The 16,172-nt window shown below is 39.0% G+C and overlaps 1 pseudogene; it reads left to right on the top strand.

The window, feature by feature from the left end:
• The first annotated feature begins 6,163 nt into the window (after window positions 1–6,163).
• Window positions 6,164–7,646, top strand: LOC101552352 (complex III assembly factor LYRM7-like; annotated as a pseudogene).
• Window positions 7,647–16,172: the final 8,526 nt, after the last annotated feature.

Raw genomic sequence — 16,172 nt, 5'->3', positions numbered from 1 at the left:
CCCTCCCCCTGCCTCTATGGAAGACAATATTCCCCATACTCTCTCTCTAATTTGGGGCATTATAGCTTGCAACACAGACACTGAGAGGTCATCATGTTTGGTCCATTATCTACTTTCAGCATGCATCTCCCATCCCAACTGGTTCCTCCAGCCATCATTTTCTTAGTGATCCCTTCTCTATTCCATCTGCCTTCTCCCCACTGCTCATAAAGCAGTCTTCCAGCTATAAGGCATTCCCCCAGGTCCTTGTATCTACTGTCCTTGGGTGTCAGCCTCATGTGATGTTATTTTATACTCCACAAATGAGTGCAGTCCCTCTATGTCTGTCACTCTCTTTCTGACTCATTTCACTTAGCATGATACTCTCCATGTCTATCCATTTATAAACAAATTTCATGACCTCATCTCTCCTAACAGCTGCATAGTATTCCATTGTGTAGGTGTACCAAAGTTTCTTTAACCGGTCATTTGTTTTAGGGCACTCGGGTTGTTTCCATATTTTGCTATTGTGAACAGTGCTGCAATGAATATATAGGTTCAGATGTCATTTCTGTGCTCTTTTGCATCCTCGGGATATATTCCCAGAAGTGGTATTGCGGGGTCATATACAAGCTCAATGTCTAGTTTTTGAAGGACTATCCATAAGTCTATGGCTTTCTTATATATAAATAATGAAAGAAAAGAAAGAGACATTAAAAAAAATCCCGTTCACAATAGTATCTCAGAAAATCAAGTACTTTGGAATCAGCTTAACCAAAGAGGTGAAGGACCTATACAAGAAAAATTACAAAAAACTGCTTCAAGAAATTAAGGAGGACACTAGGAAATGGAGACACATCCCCTGTTCATGGATAGGAAGTATTAACATTATCAAAATGGCAATACTGACTGAAGCACTATACAAATGTAATGCAGTCCCTATCAGGATACCCATGACATTTTTCAAAGAAATAAACAAAACACTCCTGAAATTTATATGGAACAATAAACCCCCACGAATAGCTAAAGCAATCCTTGGGAAAGAGAAGATGGGTGGCGTCATCCTTCCCCAATTTCAAACTCTACTACAAAGCAGTAGTAATTAAAACAGCATGGTAGTGGGATAAAAACAGACCTGCAGACCAATGGAACAGAGTTGAATATCCCGTCACAGACCCCCAAATATATGGCCACTTAATCTTTGACAAAGGAGCAAGAAATGCAAAGTGGAACAAGGAAAGCCTCTTCAACAAGTGGTGCTGGGAAAACTGGATAGCTACCTGCAAAAAAATGAACTCTGACCTCTGTCTAATGCCAGGCACAAAAGTCAGATCAAAGTGGATTAAAGACCTCAATATCTGATATGAACCTATAAGGTTCATAGAAAAAATTGTAGGCAGAAATCTCCATGACATTGAAGCTAAAAACATCTTTAAGGATGAAACATCACTGACCATGCAAGTGGAAGCAAACATAAACAAATGGGACTACATCTAACTAAGAAGCTTCTGCACTTCCCAAGAAACAGTGACCAAAATACAGAAAGAGCCCACAGAATGGGAAAGAATATTTACCCAATACCCATCTGATAAGGGATTAATATCCAGGATATACAAGACACTAGTAGAATTGTATAAGAAAAAAACCTCCAACCCCATCAAAAATGGGGAGAAGAAATGAACAGAAGTTTCCTCAAAAAAGAAATACAAATGGCCAAAAGGCACATGAAAAAATGCTTCACATCGCTAGTCATCAGGGAGATGCAAATCAAAACAATAATGAGATACCATCTCACACCACAGAGACTGGCACACATTCAAAAGAACAAAAGCAACCAGTGCTGTCCTGGATGTGGGGAAAAAGAGAGGCTCCTTCACTGTTGGTGGGAATGCTGACCTGTCGAGCCTTTCTGGAGATACAATATTGTTTTATTTAAACAAGTCAAAGTGGATTTACATCAGATGACTTAGTAACTCCATTTGGGAGAAGGGGGTACATATTATATTTCTCAGAGTAATGGAAATGATAGCTTCTAGAAACTTTTATCACTGCATTTCTTTTGAGCGTTATTATGGACTTTTCCCAAAGTCAGCTGGAACAAACCAACTGTAGTTATTTTTGTCTCTTTAGCTTCTCAAAGCAGTAGTGTTATGAATCTAGAGACTTTTGATCCTGGCATATCACTTGATCTTTTGCTCATAAAACTGCCCATTTCTCCCTCCATTATTCTGAAATTTTGCTGCTTTCTATTAATAAGACTTTATAGTTCATCTGGACTTCTCTTTTCTCAAGACATAGTATAAAGTAAGTCTGAGTTTTATTTTTACTTTATTTTTCCAGTGGAGAATGATAGTCTAGACCAACATTTTCAGCTAGAGGTGAAAATTTTTCCACAATAGATTGGGTAAAAGAGAGAGATTGTTAGCGTCTCATAAAAAACAGACAAGTGTTTTTTAAGTCATGATCAAAATTAGTATTATAACTGATATTTATTTTGCTTCTGTAGTTTTTATTGTTCAGAAAAGCATAGCATATGTGTTAGTGCTGAAAACCGTGTTCTTTTTTAAACAGCTGACCACTGAAGTATCTAAAAATCTACTTGTTAACCGTTGTTGATCTCATCACACTTTTCTCCAAACATTTGACATTTGATATAGTTTCTGTCCAAAAGGTTGTCTTTATTACACCATTAACTTGAAAACAAAACCAAAAACCTTCCAGCTCACTTTTCACTTTGGAGGTTGGCTTACATCTCAATCTGAAAGGTGTATTTCCTTACTTTTATTTTATGGTTCATTTTCCACTCCTAAGATTGGCCCTCATTGAACCCCGAGTCATGTATTAAAGAATTGGTTGTTGTGTTAGCAAGGAAGAGTAAAATGAAAAAAGACAATCACCTCTAAACACAGATCTTTTGCATTGCATACATTTTCTGACTTTCCTACTATTTTCATTTTTAAATTACATAAACATTGAGGCTATTATCATTTTGGGGTTGTACTAAATCCTCTGACTCTGTTTAAAATATGTCTTGATTCTAACCATTATTTGCCTCTATCATCTTTCCCTCTTGTTCCAAAACCCTCTGGTGTTGTGATAACGAGTTCCCTTCCTTCCACCGCACACCACATCACTCCCTACAATCTGTTATCTAAGAGTCAAAATAATACTTTTTGAGGGTTAGGGCAGGTGGTGTGGTAGTTACATTTGGTGATGCTAGGGCTACTGCTGGCAGTCATGGGCGAACTATATGGGATGCCTGAAATCAAACCGAGGTCAGCTGCGTGCAAGGCAAGTGCCCTACACACTGTCCAGCCCTATTTTTTAAAAATTATGAATTTCCATGATTTTTCTTTTATTGACTCACCATGAGATACAGTTAGAAAGCTTTCATCGTTGAGTTTCAGTCATACAATAATTGAACACCCATCCCTCCACCAGTGCACATTCTCTACCAGCAATGTCCCCAGTACAGTATACAGAACCCTTTCCAACCCCATGCCTGCCTCTATGCAGACAATTTCACCCATCCTCTCTCTCTCTCTACTTTTGTGCATTATGGCTTGCAATATAGATACTGAGAGGCTATATTGCACGTTTGCAGCACACATCTCCCATCCCATACAATTTCAGCACACATCTCCCATCCCGTACAATTCCTTCAACCATCATTGACTCAGTGATCCCTTCTCTATTCCAGCTGCCTTCTCCCTCAGTTTTTGAGACAGCTTCCAACTATGGAACAGTATTCCTGGCTCTTGTGTCTCCTGTTCTTGGGTGTCAGTCTCATATTATGTTATTTTATAATCCACAAATGAGTGCAGTCCTTGTATGACTGTCTCTCTCTTTCTGACTCGTTTCACTTAGCATGATACTCTCCACGACTATCCACTTGTAAGCAAATTTCATAACTTCATCTTTCCTAACAGCTGCATAGTATTCCATTGTGCATATGTACCAAAGTTTCTTTAACCAGTCATATGTTCTTGGGCACTTGGATTGCTTCTAGAGTCTGGCTATTATGAACTGTGCTGCAGTGAAGACACAGGTGTAGATGTCATTTCTATGTGCTTTTTTTGCATCTGCGGGATATATACCCAGAAGTGGTATTGCAGGGTCATATATGGAAATTCAATTTTCAGTTTTTGAAGGACTGCCCATATTGTTTTCAAAAAAGGCTGAGTCAGTCGGCATTCCCACCAATGGTGAAAGTGCATCCCTTTCTACCCACATCTATGGCAACACTGGTCACTTTTGTACTTTTGAATTTGTGCCAGTCTTTGTGGTGTGAGATGATATCTCACTATTGTTTTGATATGCATCTTCTTGATGATTAGTGATGTAGAGAATTTTTTCATGTGCCTTTTGTGTATTTCTTTTTTGAGGAAGCTTCTATTTTTTTCTCCCCATTTTTGATGGGGTTGGAAGGTTATTATTTTTGCTATTATTATTATTTTTGCTTTTTTGGGTCACATCCGGCAATGCACAGGGGTTACTCCTGGCTTTGCACTGAGGAATTACCCCTGATGGTGCTCAGGGGTACCATATGGGATGCAGGGAATTGGACCCAGGTCAGCCGCATGCAAAGCAAACGCCCTACCTGTTGTGCTATCACTCCAGGCCCAGAGGAGGTTTTTTCTTGTACAAGTCTACTAGTGTCTTGTATACCCTGAATATTAATCCCTTATCAGATGGGTATTGGATAAATATTATTTCCCATTCTGTGGGCTCTCTCTGTATTTTGGTCACTGTTTCTTTTGAGGTGCAGAAGCTTCTTAGTTAGATGTAGTCCCATTTGTTTATGTTTGCTTTCACTTTCTTGGTCAGTGGTGTTTCATTCTTAAAGATGCTTTTAGCTTCAATGTCATGGAGGGTTTTGCCTACATTTTCCTCCATGTACCTTATGTATCAATGTCTGATATTGAGGTCTTCAGTCCACTTTGATCTGACTTTTGTGTTTGAGGTCAGAGTTCATTTCTTTGCAGGTAGCTATCCAGTTTTCCAACACCACTTCTTGAAGAGACCTTCCTCGTTCCACTTCACATTTCTTGCTCCTCTGTCGAAGATTAAGTGATTATATATTTGAAAGTCTGTGACAAAATATTCAGCTCTGTTCCATTGGTCTGAGGGTCTGTTTCTAGTTGAATACCATGTTATTTTAATTACTACTGCTTTGTAGTACAGTTTGAAGTTGGGGAAGGTGATACCACCCATCTTCTTTTTCCCAAGGATTGTTTTAGTTGTTCTGGGGGCTTTATTGTTCCATATGAATTTCAGGAGTGTTTTATCTATTTATTTGAAAAATGTCATCGGGGGACACCATCATCGGAGCGCGAGGAGTGGGGATCAGTGCGGGGAAGGGAGTGCCCAGGGTGGACAGGAGGTCCCAGCAGGGTTGCTCCGTGACAGGGGCCAGGAGCGGTGGCCCCACCAGGGTGGCCCCAGTGTCCTGCCGAGGTTTAAAAAGAATTTGTGCTTCACCTGTCAACTTTCAGAGCATTTCGTCATTGTCAGTTTCTCCTGGGCCAAGACCCCCTGTCTTTTCGGGAGCCATACCCAGAGATTATCAAGGAGTACTCACAGCTCAGTGCTCAAGGATCCCTCATGCCAGGTCTTGGGAACCATTTGACGTGCTGGAATAAGAGACTGATTTATTCAGGCACAGAAGATGGTGTTTTTCTCCTGATGTGTTGGAACCAGGAGCTGTCGCTGATGTGAGTTCCTCTGATGGCTGTTACCTTCAGCCCAGACATCTGGAGATGCCGGAGTTGAATCCTGCTTCTGCCACCCTCCTCCACGGAGAACAGAAGACATGGGACTTCTCATGTGTATAGGGAGCCCAAAATTCTCAGGACGGCAGATGTTACCCTCAGCAATGTGGGGTCTGTGGTGTGGGGACGTGGGGCCTAGAGATCTCTAGAATTTAGTTGGTTGGAGACATCGTACTGCACGAAAGCACAGCCTCTGCTGAGTCACCCTGTTCGCTCCCGTGCAGCTGCCTCTGGAGCACTGCGCACTGGGTGTCCCTCCACGCAGAGGGTGAGTGGGGCAAGCCCCAGGCAGCACGGACACCCCAACACAGGTCACCAGTTTATTCTCTGACCCGAGGCCTGGCAAGAGAGGAGGGGAGTGGTTTGGAGTCCCCCGATGACTGAATAAGGAAGGCAATTCCTCCTGTCTGACCATGAGGCAGTTGCATGGGAAGATGAATAGGGCGGCTCAAAGCCTCAGCACCACTACTGCCCCCATGGGGGGTTCCCGAATGTACCCCTCTCGTGACCCCCAAGACTCTCAGCTACTGAAGCAGACGGGCACCGGCTGGAAGCCGGACTTTTGGCCGGGCTGTCCGAAGCCAGCGGCCCCACGTCGAGCTGCGGTAGGACCGTCCCTGGCGGCGCTGAGTTCCAGCAGGTCTCGGCCTGGCCCTTCCTAATCTGAGGGTGCGTGCAGGGGTTCAGGGGTGAGCGCGGGGATTCATCTGCATGCTCCCGCTACCCGCTCATGGACGCCCTCCACCCTGCGTGCTCCAACACCCTTCAAAGCATGCAGTGAGTTTGACTCTAGGTACTTAGGTACTGCATTGACAGAGGGGGATCCAGCCATCAGGCTTCTTGGGGCTGCATTGGCACCAAAGACTGGACTTCACTACTGGCTTGCCTCATTGCCAGGGGAAAGGGAACAGGTTTATAAGACCTTGTAGACACTACCTAACCAAAAGGCAAACAATTTAAACTGAACAAAATAACAAAATATACATTGAGAAATACATAACTTCTCTGTCGCTCCAGTAAAACACCTTAATCTTCCTGAATATTACATTGAGGGTATTACCATACAACATGCCTAGACCTATGAGTTTTCTACAAACCACTTTCTATTCACCTCAAAAGATTTCAAAATCAAAACGCAATCATGAATGTTTCTAAGTCTGTAACTATCTCAATGGTGATTCATTAAAATAAAAAAATTTTTTGAAGATTTCAAGATCAAAGTAAACAAAGATTGAGGCATTGTGTGTATTAGTTTGAATGTAAAATTCCGGTAACTGTCAGTCACCTTTTGTTTTGTTAGCCTGTATCCGTGAACCAGAAATGCTAAGGAAAGGCAGGTTGTCTGAGATTCATTATTATTTGAGATGTAGTCACTGGGTTTGGCAGAGCCACGTTTGTAATCAACACTCACTGTGCCCAACGTCAACTTCAAAGTCCTGGGCTGGCCAAATGCACGGCAAGTTTTGTAGAAAGTTCCTCAATTAGGAAGTGGTAAACTCCCCAAATACAAATGTGTCAGGTGGATCTTATGGAACCTTGGACAGATCTCTTGTTGGCTTAACTTAAACTTTCAAATGTCCTGAGATTGTTGCCCGCTGGTGAGGAGGTAGCATCGGCGAGGAGAGCCAGGGGCCAGGCAGCCAACATTTTACAGCTCTTTGCTCAGGACCAGACAAGAAGATTTTAAAAATGATGTCAAAACATTATGCACAGCCAGAATAAAGATAAATGAAGAATTCAAAAGTAATTAAAAAGACCTCCGATGTTGAACTGTTACTCAAAACATCAGTTATACAAGGTGTTCACACAGATCACAATGCACTGAAATTGGTTCCTAGGAAAGACCTTCTTGTATAAGATGTGCTGTACTGTGATTCGCCACCTCAGAAACACTGACTTTTCTAGGATAAAAACATGTCTCTGTATTTTTTAATTTAAAAATAAATAACTCTGGCAAAAGCTCTGGAAATGTGAAATTATTTTCTAAGCTGACATACTGAAATGAGTTAACTAAATAGTACTTTTACAGTTAAATTTTACATTTAAAAAAGACATTGTGGGCCAAGATGTGATCCTGGGGGCTGCATGTGTGTGGCCTCTCCGCAGCTGCATGAGCATGACTCCAGAGGCCAGTTAAACTACTTTTAGTATGGGCAGCTTCTTGCAGAATGTCTCCAGACTGAGAACTAAACTGCAGCCCCATGCCTGCCCAGGAGGGGAAAGGTATTTCTCTCTCTCGCCTTTTTCCTTGCCGGGGTGAAGGGCGTGGTGACCACCATATTATGAGGGCCACAGATGAGAGTTACAAACTTGCAATGATCCAATATCTGGAAGAAATTCCCCTGGACTTAGTTGCTAAAATACAGAAATCCAAACCGCATGGCCACTATTGTGGCGGCGCGACCTCATATCTCTTCACAACAGGTCTGACTCTAGTGGGGAACTCCTAACAATAATAGTGAGGTTTTTGTTGATATATTGAATGTAACCAAAGTAAAGAGAAAGTAAAGTGAAATTTATCAGTTTGGCGGGGGGGGGGGGAGGGCGGATGGGAGGTATACTGGGTTTTTGGTGTTTTTTGTTTTTTTTTGTTTGTTTTGGTGGTGGTGGAATATGGGCACTGGTGAAGGGATAGTTGTTTCAGCATTGTATAAATGAGACTTAAACCTGAAAGCATTGTAATTTTCCATATGACGATTCAATAAAATAAAAAAAGAATTTAAATGAAAGAAAGAAAGAAAAAAAGAAAAAAAAATGTCATGGGTATCCTGATGGGACCGCATTAAATCTGTATAGTGCCTTGAGAGTATTGCCATTTTGGTAATGTTAATCCTCCCTATCCTTGAGCAGGGGATTTGTCTCCATTTCTTCGTGTCCTCTTTTATTCCTTTAAGTAGTGTTTTGTAATTTTCCTTTTATAGGTCCTTCACCTCTTTAGTTAAGCTAATTCTGAGGTACTTGATTTTCTGAGGTACTATTATGAACTGGACTGTTTTTTTTTAAATATCTCTTTCTTCTCTTTCATTATTTGTATAGGAAAGCCATGAACTTTTGAGTGTTGATTTTGTAGCCTGTCACTTTACTATTCAAAGCTATTGTTCCTAAGAGCTTTTTTGTAGAGTCTTTAGGATTTTCTAAGTATAGTATCATATACTATATAGTGAGAGCTTGACCTCTTCCTTTCCTATCTGTATGTGCCTGATATCTTTTTCTTTAGCAGTTTTCTTGCCTAACTGCTATTGCCAGAACTCCCAGTACTATATTGAATAGGAGTGGCGAGAGAGCGGGCAACTTTGTCTTGTCCTCGATCTTAGAGAGAAAACTTTTAGTTTATTCCCATTGAGAATGATTCTTGCCATGGGTTTGTGGCAAATGGCTTGACAATATTGAGGGAAGTCCCTTCAATGCCCATTTTGCTGAGTGTCTTCATCATAAATGGGTGCTGGATCTTGTCAAATGCTTTCTCTGCATCTATTGATATCATCATATGATTTTTAGCTTTTCTTTTACTAATATGATGGATTATGTTGATTGACTTGCAAATGTTAAACCATCCTTGCAACCCCAGAATGAATTGTACTTGGTCATAGTGTATGATCTTTTTGATGAGCCGAGTTCCCATGACTTACAAACTTATTCATATTTAGAGTTTAGGCGTACGGTGTTCCAGCATCAATTCCATCACAAGTATCTCTTTCCCTTCAATAGGGTTCCCAGGTTTGGCCCCCCTCCCAGTCAACTGTTCCACATGCCTGTCACCTTGACAGGCATCTTTTTATGTTCAACTGTTGAAGTTTGGAGGGTGTAGTATGCTTTGTTTAAAAAATCATATTGAAATAATAACACTTTTAATTAGATTATATTTGCATTTGGAATTTATTTTCTTATATCCTTGTAGTTAAAAATCACCCCAAGCTCAAATGCTATTATTTTTCTGAATACACCAATTAGCACCTTGAAAGCACATGACACTTCTTATTTTGGTTAATCTTAACACTATTACTTAATTTGTTCCTGTTTCATGAAAATATTTTAATGAATTTCTCTTAGTGCGTTCTTCTTAATATTGCAGCCCTTATACAAATGTTAATAGATTTAAGAACATGCACTCATAACTCACACAGTTGCACCGCAGCACTGTTTCCCCATTGTTCATCAGTTTGCCCGAGCAGGCACCAGTAACATCTCCATTGTGAGACTTGTTACTCATTTTGGCATATCGAATATGCCACAGGTAGCTTGCCAGGCTCTGCCATGTGGGCGGGATACTTTGGGTAGCTTGCTGGGCTCTCTGAGAAGGATGGAGGAATTGAACCATGGTCAGCCACATGCAAGGCAAATGCCCTATCTGCTATGTCATCACTCCAGTTGAATTCACACAGTAACATTTAAAAATATTCATTAAAATATGTATTTAGAAAATGATTAAAATATTGTGGAGAAAGCTTCTGTTTTCCAATGAGTAGTAATTTCTCACACAAACTAGTAAAAATGACCTGCTTTTTTCAAATAAAAGAAAGAGTTTGAATTTTATTTATAATATTTTCATATCCTTCCTGCCCTCTCCTACCCCATTACTCATGTATCTACTTTCTCAGGAGAACCTTCATCTTGATTATAACTAAATGAGTTGAAATAATTCTACAATAGAAATGTACACATTTCTACTTAAGAAAGCATGCTCTTTATAAATTTTGTGACTTCCTCTTGCCCCTTCTCACTTTACTCCTTCCTCTTTTCCTCCACGTGTTAGGTATTATCCTAAATTTAGTGATTGCATTCTTTGCTGCTTATCTTCTCACATTGCTCAAATTACATATAAATATTTCTTCATCTCAGTTTTTGTCCTTACATTCTCTTTATTTTCTTCTAAAGTGACTTCAACTTAGTAAATCACACATTTACTAGTATCTGAATAATAAACAATCCCAATATTTTGAATCTTACTGCCTACTATGCCATTCTCTGAATTATGGATCACATAAACTCAACATCATTGTAAAGGATATCCTTTATCCTTTTAAATCTTTCTCTAGTTAGACAGTAACTACAGGGACCCCGTGTAACAGAGGATTATTTCTCAAGTAAGGGGCAGTGGATGCTTGAATCCTGCTCACAGCACAACCCAGACAAAGTCACTCACATGGACCGTAGACTCATAGTCATAGGACAAAATTTATTAAGAAAGGCAATGGTTAAATAGAGGCTGAGGGAATGTGCCTCCATGTACTACGGAGCAGGTATTCAGGGGAGGCAGGGTACTGTTATGACAAGGAAGAAGGTGCTGGAACACTGTCCTTGATGCTTTAAGGTAGAGGCAAGTTTGAAGTATTGCTGACATGCAAGAATGTCTGTTTCTCATGTCTCAAGCCATTGGCCTTCAACGCCAATTAATCAAGGCCAATTAATTCACATTGTTTTTCGAAAAGTGAGGTTCCTCTGGCAACAGCCAAGTTCTCAGAGAAGTCGGGACCTGAAGAACTCCCTTCAGGCCCAGTGACCTATAGTGGTCAAGGCGTCTTACCAGGAAGAATTCTAACATCTTTCCATTCTTATTTTCTGATATTCATTGTTCATTCTCTTCTGTAGTCCTACAGTTAAGGAATTTGATAACCCCTGCCCCTTTTATATATGTATATGCATAAATATATGCTTAAATAAATGTGTATTTATAAGTAAATTGGGACTAGCTGCTTATAAACACCAGATTGTCTTTAAAATTTGTTACTTTCTAGTAAGAAATTTTGTTATGGTGTTCAAATCAAAGCAAAATTATCACACCCAAAATACAAATAAAATAAGATAAAATCTACCTCTATACTCTAAAGGTAGATCAGAATGAAAAAAATAGTTTATTTTTTCCCTAAGCTCTAAAATCTATATTTCTTAAACCTTTCTTTTCATCTTGTTAACTGAAACACATTTTCATATAAATTTGCCTAATTACCTGCTACCCACTGGGTTTTTTAACTTGATTACTAATCTTGTTTTGTGTTTTGAGTACAAAATCCCTGCTTATACCTCTAGAAGTGTTGAAATTTATCAGGGCATTAGAAGATAAACATCATGATTCTCCATTCACAGATGACTGCCAGCAGGCTCAGAAAGGTTGTTTTTGTTTATGTCCTTTGTCTAAAAGTGTGCACCAGAACGAGAATGCAGTGAATTCCAAATCTTGGGCAATCAGTAGCTTTTAGTATGGTACAGATGTTTCTAAAACAGAACATTTTTTTTTCTCTTAGAGGAGGATGAGAATGAGACGCTCACACAGTAGTTCTCAGGGACTACTTCCGGCCCTGTGCTCAAGAATGACCACTAGTAGCGTTTGAGAGACCGTTTGTTGTGCTGAGGATTGAAATGGAGTCTGCTGGAAGCAAGGAAAGTGACTTAACGCCTATATTACCTCTCTAGCCCTGGAATAGAACACTCAAAAATAACCTTAAAAACATTTTTCCAGTCATTCAAAGTTAGGTGTTTTACAGCAACATTATATATTATATAATATAATTATAATTATATAATACGCTTTATTTCCTCAATATATGACCATGCATTTGTATAATTGCACTTTTTTAATAGAATATGTGGTTTGTGGAATATGTTTCTTTGAGGTGTGTAGTAACTTTATGTTTCTGTAGAGTAAGAGATATTAGGGTATGTTTTGAGACTTCTGTGCTTGCACTGTAATTCTTATTTCAATTATGAGTCAGATAAGAGTGCATAAATTTAGAATAGAAAAAAATGATAGTCTGCAGTAATTTGAACTTTGTAATTTGACCCTTCTGGACCTCAGCTTCCTCAAATATTGATATAAATGAGAAAGATGAATTTATAATAATATAATGGTAACAATAAAACCTATAATAAATTGAGTATGTTAGGCAATGTACAATGATAAATCATTACACTCATTATCTTGTTTGTCACAAAGATCTCTTTAAGATAAAGTTATTATCTCCATTTTGTACATGATAAAGTCAACTGAATTTCTTCCCCTTTATTGTTGTTATTGTTGTAATGATAAAGATTGCGCATCTTTTTTTTGCAATGCTCATGCAAAACAGGTTGCAGTTCATGCCTGAGATAGCTTTGTTGTAGTGTATGATACCTAGGATCATACTCCATGCAGAAGTGGCATGTAGAGTGGACTGTCTGCCAGTAGGACTACCATTAAGCTCTCCCCTGTCCTGGGAGCTAAGATAACAAGACTGATAAGTATCAGATTTGATATTGGTCTTTTCTTTCCCTTTAATCTATACCCATCTCTTAGGTAACAAGATAGTTGATTACTACCTTCATTATTTCTTAAGTCTCTTATAACAATGATGCTTAATTTTTCCTTTCTATTAAACAGATATGGAATTATTTCCTGTCTTATCATTACTCATTGAAGCATTCAGATCTTGTTTCCTTAATTATGGATCAATATTTGTTATTTAACTGAAAGAACTAGACAAGCGACTGATAAATGGAAAATCAGTGGAAGTTCTAAAGTTGATGCTGAATGTTCTAAATTAAAAAATCTCATTATTCAAGGAGAACTTTGTAACAAAATTTCAATTAAAGCAAAAATCCCATAGCTGTTTTATTAACAGCAACAATGAAAAATGTACTCCCCACAGCTTTTTTCTCCTTTAGAAAGTTACATTCAAATATTATTTCAACTATAAAAATGTGCAATTGTAGTAGATACATTTGCAAGTTCTAGTTTTCTCCCACAAATGTTTAAATATGTACATTATTATTTTCAGTTGAAAAATTTTAATATTATCTTAAACAGTTTGATCTCAAGTACATCACAAACCAGTAAACCACAGTGAACATTTTTTATTTTGATTTTGTTTTCAATATTTGGATTATTATTTTACTTGGGTGGAATTTACATGAATATCTCATTTGAGTCCTTTGTTTCAGAATATCTATAAGCTAGAGTCAGAAGACTAGCCCAGAATGATTCTTCTGAACCCAGTTTACAGTTATTTTGAAACATAGGGTCCAAAATAAGGAGGAAACCACTAGGAGAAAACAGAGGGACCAGATAGGTACTACAGCTGGTAAGGCTTTTGCATGTGGTCTATTGGAGTTCAACTCCCAGTATACATATGTCAACCCTCACCACCCAGCCTGTCCCCATCCCTGCTTCCTGAGCCCTGCCAGAAATGATCTCTCAAAGCAGAGCCAGGAATAAGCCTAACCTAGAATGGCACAAAAATCAAAAGGAAAAGAAAGAAAAAAAAACAACAGAAAGTGGAAAATGTCTGAAAAGAAATGAATAGCATACCAGAGAACTGTAGGATCAGCTCAAGAAGAACAATATAAAAATCACTGGAGTCCCTGAAGAACAGGAAGGTAAATTGGGTGAACAAACAATAGTTAAAGATATCATCCATAAGAATTTTCCAGAGTTGAGGAGTACAGGCATGAAGATCTAAGAGGCCCAAAGGGTCCCATAGAAAATAGACTCAAGTAAGAAAATTCCAAAACACACAGTTCTCAAAAGTAGCAAGATTAAAAAAATAAACAAACAAAATAAAACTTGACACACAAATAAAAACCTATAAAAATGGGACTCTAAGAGTCAGAAGAGTATGGAGGGATATAGTAAAAATCCTCAACAAAATGAAGAACTCACGAAGAATACTCTATCAAGCCTGATTATCATTTAGAAGGAATGATACAGAACTTCCATGGACAGGCTATAGTGTAGGGAATTCATAGCCTTGAAACCAGCTTTTTCAAGAAGCATTAAAAGAACTTCTTTGGAGACCAGGACAAACTTTCCAACATGTGGTACTGAATATAGCACTCACTAATTCTATATATGATTTCCTGCTACTATATTAAGAAGGATATGATTATTCCAAACTTACTAAGGGATTTTAAACACTTTAAGTAATAAATTAACATCTTATTTACATTGGTCTATGTCTCATTGTCGACTTTACCTATTTTATGGAAACTCTAAAATATATTAGCACAGAATTGTTTCTAAAGAGTTTCATTTATGACAGGGAAAACAAAACGTTTACTACAATAATATCTAAGGACAAAATAAAGCATAATGCAATATATATATATAATTATATGCCAGAGTTAAATAAACGCAGTTATATAACTAGAATTGGTAGTAAACTTCATTGTATTCAATTAATGGAATTTCTTTACTTACATAGGAAAAAACATTGCAATAAATCATCATGAACTGACATATATTAATTTATTTTCTGATTATCCCATTTTCCAGATAAATGTAATTTAGAATTTCAGTTTATAAATCTAGGAAGAAAAAGATTGTAAAATATTGACAATATACTCTAGGTAATAATTTATAATTCAATTTATTTAAATTCATAATGTATTTGAAGAACTTTTATATTTATATTAAAAGACAATTTTAAATAGTAACTAGAAAACAATTGGTTGACAAAATAGGTATTTATCTTAATATGTAAATATATGTATATGTGTCATACTTTCTTTAAACTCACTGTAAAGTGCACCTACTATCAGCAGATCAACAAAGTGATATAATTGTGTATTCTGTTCAAGGAAAACTGTTCATTATCTTTGAAAATATTTATAGGTTCAACAGTTTCCTATTATGACCAAAGCTTTAGTTTAGTCCTTTAATTCACAAGTCACTGTTTATTATAGCTTAGAGCTAGCACCATAACTCCATCTGATTTCCATAAAAAGACCCACATATGAATCTGAGAGCTCTTTTTTTTTCTTAAGTTTAAAAGGAACATGGATCTGAAAAGGGTTTTTGCCATTCCACTGGGTGCTATTCCAATTTCTTTTCCTCATATTAGGATTGAAAGTCATGCAAAGCAAAACACAAGTACAGAGTTTCTACTCACAGTAAAAAGATTCATGGAAAATAAAAGATGATGGAGAGGAAATACGTGCTAGCAATAGATTAAACAAGAAATTAAGAGAGTCAATGTTGGAGATTTTCAATAGCAATATCTACATTTCATTGCAGAAGAGTTTGCTCTGGCCCCCGCGTCCCGTGCCCGCCCGCGGCAGCGGGACAGCTCGGAGCACCCCCTCCCCGCCGGGCAGGTCCCAGTCATTCGCCCACCGCGCCTGATCCCGCCCTCCCGTGTCCGACAGGTATATTGGCTCTTCCCCTTGGAGACCCTGTGCCACCTGGAAAAGCGCCCCCCGCGTCCCGTGCCCGCCCGCGGCAGCGGGACAGCTCGGAGCACCCCCTCCCCGCCGGGCAGGTCCCAGTCATTCGCCCACCGCGCCTGATCCCGCCCTCCCGTGTCCGACAGGTATATTGGCTCTTCCCCTTGGAGACCCTGTGCCACCTGGAAAAGCGCCCCCCGCGTCCCGTGCCCGCCCGCGGCAGCGGGACAGCTCGGAGCACCCCCTCCCCGCCGGGCAGGTCCCAGTCATTCGCCCACCGCGCCTGAT

Source organism: Sorex araneus, chromosome 4 (assembly GCF_027595985.1).
Source record: "Sorex araneus isolate mSorAra2 chromosome 4, mSorAra2.pri, whole genome shotgun sequence".
Taxonomy (NCBI): Eukaryota; Metazoa; Chordata; class Mammalia; order Eulipotyphla; family Soricidae; genus Sorex; species Sorex araneus.
Note: the sequence above shows the minus strand (reverse complement) of the source record. Positions and strands in the feature narration are given on the sequence as shown.